Source organism: Spermophilus citellus (assembly GCF_964194105.1).
Source record: "Spermophilus citellus genome assembly, chromosome: 17".
NCBI classification, from domain to species: domain Eukaryota; kingdom Metazoa; phylum Chordata; class Mammalia; order Rodentia; family Sciuridae; genus Spermophilus; species Spermophilus citellus.
The window spans coordinates 60,067,446-60,074,093 of NC_138199.1; positions in this window are offsets into that span (position 1 = coordinate 60,067,446).

Here is a 6,648-nt window from a genome sequence, read left to right on the forward strand (position 1 = left end):
GGGAGCTGCTTCCTCCCCACACTCTTCCTCCATGATGTCCTGCCTCCCCTCGGCCCAGGAGTGGATTGGGACCTGTGACACTCTGGGCCCCAAGTCAACTTTCGTCTCCTACAATTGCTATGGTCAGATCTCTTAATCACAGCAGGGAAAAGCCGACTGAAGTACAGGGACTGAACCCAGGGGCGCTTAACCCCTGAGCAGTGGGTTAAGCCACGCCCCACAAGCCACGCCCCCATAAACCATACCCACAAAGCAAGCCACTCCCCTGAAAACCCTGCCCCACAAGCAAGCCACGCCCCCTTCAAACCACACCCACAAAGCAAGCCACGCCCTGCAAACCACACCCCATGAGCAAGCCACGCCCCTGAGAAACCACACCCACAAGGAAGTCACTCCCCTGAAAACCATGCCCCACAAACAAGCCACGCCCCCTTCAAACCACACCCACAAAGCAAGCCACGCCCTGCAGACCACACCTTTTTATATTTTATTTAGAGACCGGGTCTCGTTGAGTTGCTTAGAGACTCACTAAGTTGCCGAGGCTGGCCTCCACCTTGGGATCCTCCTGCCACATGAAGATCCTCCTGCCTCAGCCTCCCGAGCCACTGGGATGACAGTCGTGGGCCACCGTGCCTGACTTATATGGGCATTTTAGATAAATGCAAGCAATTTTTTTTCAGCACAAGTGTGTTCCATGCAACCTGCGGGATACTTTTTTTTTTTTTTTTAAAGCATTCATTGTTTACCTGAAATTCCATGAAACTGTGTTTTTATCTGACACTCTGGGCTGCAGAGACGGGAGGGCTAGGACACGGGGCCAGGGCCACGCTGCAGCCGGTGGATCAAGATTCTAAGGGTCTTGGTCAGCAGCCTGGTCCGGCAGCTCTCAGGTGGGTGTTTTTTTTTTTTTTTTTTTTTTTTTTTTTTTGCTTAATGGAGGAAACGTCTGTCAGGGACCCCAGACAAGCAGTTTTGAGTCACCCACGTTCCAAAGAGCGCTCCAAAAGATGACTCATCTTCAGCTAGAAAAGCCGGGGCCGCCTCCTGCTCCTCAGAGGCAAAAACATCCCTTACATAAATGGCGGGGAAAGGGGAGGGAGGGGAGGTCCTGGGAGAGAGATGTTAAAATTAGAATAACTGTGTTCTCTTAATTAGAAATGCAGGAGGAGCCGCATGAATCCCTGATGGGCTCCTCCAGACTCCTGCAAGGGGAAGGGAAGCCCGGGCAGCAAAGCCAAGATTCACAGAGAACTGGGGGGCTCCTGGGGTGCTGGCCTGCAGGCCCCAGAAGGGCACAGGGGACAGCCCTGGGGGCCAAGTCCCTCTCTGCACTGGGTCTGTATGGCCGCAGGCCTGCCCTGCCCTCTCTGGCCCTCAGTTCTCCCATGTGGGCAAAGAAGGAGTCCACCCTGGGGGAGGACAGAGACAGGACAGAGACAGAGGGAAGGGGTAACTCTGTGCTCCCCTTGGTACCACCAGGAGACCCTCAAGTGGCCTCTGCTGATGTCAGAATCATTGCCCATTGAATGAATGAGGGATCTTTAGAAAACCTTCTCTTAGCTTGTCATTCCAGCGGCTCGGGAGGCTGAGGCAGGAGGATCGCAAGGTGGAGGCCAGCCTCAGCCACTTAGCGAGGCCCTGAGCCACTCAGGGAGACCCTGTCTCTCAATAAAAATAGAAAAAGGGCTGAGGACGGGGCTCCGTGGTGAAGCAACCCTGCGTTCAATCCCTGGCATAAAAAAATTTAAAAAATAAATAAATAAAATAAAAATAAAAGGAAATGAAAAGCAGAACCTTTCTTTTTGAAGGCGAGGCTATTTTAAGACACCTGCGAGGTCCTGTCTGGCATTTCCATACCGCGTCACATCAAACGGATTAAGAGGCACCCACATGCCTCATTAAATAAAATTCATGTCTGGCTATAGGAGAGTCGGGTTGAGATGCCATTGACTGGTTGACGAATGTTCTGTTCTGTGGATATTTAATTAGACATTTATTCATTTTGAAGCCTCAGCCTGGTCCCCTCTCCCTCCCCGACTCACCAACTGAGCCACCGTCGTGGACCCCTGAAGAGCTCCTGGCTGAGAGGCCCTCCCCAGGGTCTGAGGGAGCAGGACTTGTCTGGGCCTCAGTCTGTCCATCTGTGAAATGGGACTTTCTGGGGAGGCTCCCAGGCCTCTCCAGCTCAGGTTACACATGACCCTGGGGACAGCGCTCCTGCTAGGGGGCCTCGGGTGGTGGCGGGGCTGCCACCGCCCGGGGGCTGTGTAGCTGGAGAGTAGGGTCTTGCCAAAGTCTGTGCCTTGTAATCTGAAGCCCCAGAGGATGGCATTGACAGGTGGCACCTTCGGGAGGTTCTGAGGCCAGACAGTCCCTTCCCAAAGGGGCTGTGGCTTTGATTCTCAGCTCCGCCTGCAAATAAATAAACAGAGGCCCGTCAACCAGGGGAGGCAGGGAGGCCGGGAGGCTCAGAAAGCTTCTCAGCCTCCCGCCTCCTCTGCCACATGAAGATCCAACCTCTCCCCTCTGCCTCCTGTCAACTGGGGTCATAAGCCACTGGATGTCACCTGGGAAGTAGGGCACAAACCCCTTCCAAATCCTGCCCCTGGCCTGGGCCTCCTCAGCCTCCACACGTGGTGGCGAGTCTTGGCTCTCGAATCCCCTGCCTGAGGGGCTTTGTTCCAGCAGCTGCACGCCCTAAGGGACCCAGGTGGCTTGGAGAGGAGAGGCGCTCAACTGGGAGCCAGGCACAGGAAAGGGACAAGACAGGGCGTGCGTGTCACCCTGGGAGGCTGATGTGTCAGCCTCCCCCACGAGGCTGGAGGTGAGCATGCGCAGAGAGGAGGTGTTCCAGAGACCCCTCGGGCTGCCTGGGAGCAGTCCCCGTGGGAGGGGTAAGTTACGGTGGCAATAACGACCCCACAAATAGGGGGCGCTGTGCTGGGGAGCTCTGGGGTGTCTCTGTTCCTGTCAGGGCCTCCCACCTCCCTCGGCAGGGGGTACTGCTGTTCCAGTTTACAGAGGATAGACCCGTGGGGGGCCGGTGAGGACACGCCCTTCAGGGTCCCCGTGTGCCAGAGACAAAGCACCAAGGTGACAGGAACAGACAGATCCATCCATCTTGTCTCTTGCAATCCTTCTGATTATGTGAAGAAGGTTTCAAGATTTTCTGGTCCCAGGGATTGAACCCAGGGGTGCTCAACCCCTGAGCCCCCGTCCCCAGCCCTTTTTGTATTTTATTTAGAGACAGGGTCTCGCTGAGTTGCTTAGGGCTTCCATCAGTTGCTGAGGCTGGCCTCCAATTTGCCATCCTCCTGCCTCAGCCTCCCAAACTGCTAGGGTGACAGGAGTGTACAAACGCGCCCTGTGCACATCTCCCTTTTAACAGAGAAAGAACAGCCCTTTAGATTAAAAGCAGTTTGCATTAAAAGCAGTTTCCAACAGAAAATCCCTCCCCCCTCCGTTTTAGAGGATTGTTTCTGTGGTACAAAGGAATTGAACTCGGCCCCACACATCCCTCATTTTATTGGGTACCTCAGTTTATGGCAATTGACATAAAGTTTCATCACGGTGGCTACATTTTAGTAGGAAAGCATTATTAAATTGATTTCTAACTGATACACACAGACATGAAAGTTGTACATACCAGTGGGCTACCCTGTTATGACTCATCACACGCAGATTGTGTCATGTGTAAGTCACAGTAAGCAAATCTACATAAGAAAACCTCTTAAAGATATTGTCACTAAAAGAAAAAGAGAAGCCAGGAGTGGTGGTGCACGCCTCTAATCCCAGTGACGTGGTTGGGAGGCTGAGGCAGGAGGATTGCAAGTTGGAGGCCGACCTCAGCAAATTAGTCAGGGATTAAGCAATTTAGTAGGACCTGTCTAAAAATAAAATGGGCTGAGGACGTGGCTCTGTGCTTAAGCACCCTGGGTTCAACCTCCAGGATCAGCGCATTGGCTCTCAGAGTTTCCGAAAATAGCAACTCTGTAGCCAGCCAACTGCTCCTAGGAGGTGGGACAACTGAGGCACGAACTTCCTTCCTGATTGGTGGAAAGAAAGTGATTGACAAGTGGCCAGGACCAGCCATCCCCCAGAGGGCGTGGCCACAGATGCTCCTCAGCTGCTCAGGGAGCAAGGAGCCAGAGGCCAGCAGGAGCCAGAAAGCCTTGCAGCCTCCACACAGGTCAGGCAAGGGGACAGGAGGTGCTGGCAGGTGGGGCCCAGTCCCAAGGCCTCCTGAGACACCTCCTGTCAATCAGTGTCTACCTCTGGGCTTCGGTTAAGAGCCTGTCTGAAGCACCCTGTATGGTTTTCACATTCAGGGACTGTCCCCAGCCCACGCCCACATTCCAAGAGTCTCTGCCTTTTCATAGGTGAGTTGGCAACATTAACATTTATTGTAGTTGTTGAGGTTTGGTCTTGTTTGCTTCTTACTTTATATTTTTCAATTAATCATGATTTTCTTTTATTTTAAAATTGATCAAATGGTCCATATTGTATATTTCCTAGTGGTTGGAAAATTATGCTTCTGTCTCTATTTTCTAGTGTAGATATCTATATATGGGGTGTTGAGCCCAGGGGCGCCTAACCAGTGAGCCACATCCCCAGCCCTTTTTATTTTTTATTTAGAAAGAGGGTCTCGCTAAGCAGCCCTCGAAGTCCTCCTGCCTCAGCCTCCCGAGCAGATGGGACTACAGACATGTACACCGTACTGGGCACTTTTATCTGTTGTTTATGAACATAGAAATGTTGGGTTCTCTACTAGTTCCTGATGGTTTAACAGTGTCCACACTCCAACCTGGACACGGTCAGGCTGATGAGGCCCTGGGTCAGCGACCAGCAGGGTGTGGCTGTACCTCGAAGTGGGAGAGGCTTGCTTAGCACTTGGAAGGCCCAGGTTTGGTCCCTGATGCCACAAAGCCACACCCCCTAAAGCGCCAGGCACCTTCTCTGTGCACGCAGGTGATCTCATTCCTCCTCAGGTGTCCGGCAAGGAGAGTAACATCCTGTGTCCTGTTTACAGGTGACAAATGTGGAGCTCAAAGAGGAGAGTCATCCAGGGCTGGCCTCCAACTTGTGATCCTCCTGCCTCAGCCTCCTGAACTGGTGGGATGACAGGTTTGCATCACCGAAAGATGCAGTTTTTCTAAACGTTTTATAGCTTTATTTTATTTATGTTTTTATTTATTTTCATGTGGTGCCCAGGATGGAACCCATTGCCTCTCACCTGCTAGATGAGCCACCGGCCTCTGAGCCCAGCCCAGCCCCCATATTTTCTTTTTCTTAACAGCAACTTTTGAAGAGCGAGGTTTTCATTATGAGGAAGTCCAGTTTATCGATTTTTTCCCCCAGAGTTTGTGCTTCTATTTTTCGTATTTAAGATATCTTTGCCAACCTCAACGTCATTAAAATTGTCTCTTATAGTTTTTCCTAGAATTTCTCTAAATTTAGTTCTCACATGGAGGTTTACAATTTAATCGGTTAATTTCTATAAATAACGTAAAGTCTGGCTCGACACAGTGGTGCACACGTATAATCCCAAGCCTCTCAGGAGGCTGAGGCAGGAGGATTTCGAGTTCAAAGCCAACCTTGGCAAAAGTGAGGCCCTAAGAAACTCAGGGAGGCCCTGTTTCTAAATAAAATACAAAATAGGGCTGGGGTTGGGACTCAGGGGTCTAGGGCCCCTGAGTTCAATCTGTGGTACCTACCCCCCCAAATAATAATAATGTAGGATCTGGGTTGAGGCTCATTCTTTTGCATATGGATATCCAGTTTCAATATTTGTTGAAATACTGTCCTTTCTCTTATTAAGTTGGTTTAGCATCTTTGTCAAGAGTTGATCAGCATGGCGTGTGTGGGTCTACTCCTGGACTCTCTTGTATTCTCTGAACTTATGTGTCTAGCTTTACACCGTACTGCTCATTTTTAAAAAAATATTTTTAGTTGTAGATGAGCATCACACCTCTATTTATTTATTTATTTTTATGTGGTGCTGAGGATGGAACCCAGTGCCTCACACATGCTAGGCAGGCGCTCTGCCACTGAGCCACGACCCCAGCCCCCATTACCTTTCAGTTTGATTGCTCTTGCTTATAATAAGTTTTGAAATCAACTATTGATTTTTTTTTTTTTTTTGCAATTTGGGTGTGATCGTTTTTTACCGGGACTTGTCTGCATGTGGTATCCCATGCCCTTGTGCATTGAATATTACAGTATTTCCAATCATCGGGATGACCCCAAATTGTCCCCCACTACATTTCTAAATGTCCTGGTCAGGAATAGTACTACCTAGCCCACCAAAGAGAATCTTTTCTTCAAAGGAATGAGAATCAGCCTAGTACCAGCAGCCCTCAGTGATAGAGGAAAACAGAGCCGATCTTTCCAAGTTCTGAGGCAATTGGTTTTTAACCTGAAATTCTATACCCAGCCAAACTAACAATCTAAGGGTAAAGGCGAAAGACTTTCAGAGACAGAAGGAGGCACAGGCTGTGGGCCTGTACACTGCAGAACAGAAAATGAATTTAAGAAAAAGGGTACAGGACCCAAGAAATGGTGGATCTAATCCAGGAGTGTCATGCCAAGAAATTCCCCGTGATAGCCGTGGAGAGGCCCCGTGAGCAGCCAGCCCAAATTGCAACAGAG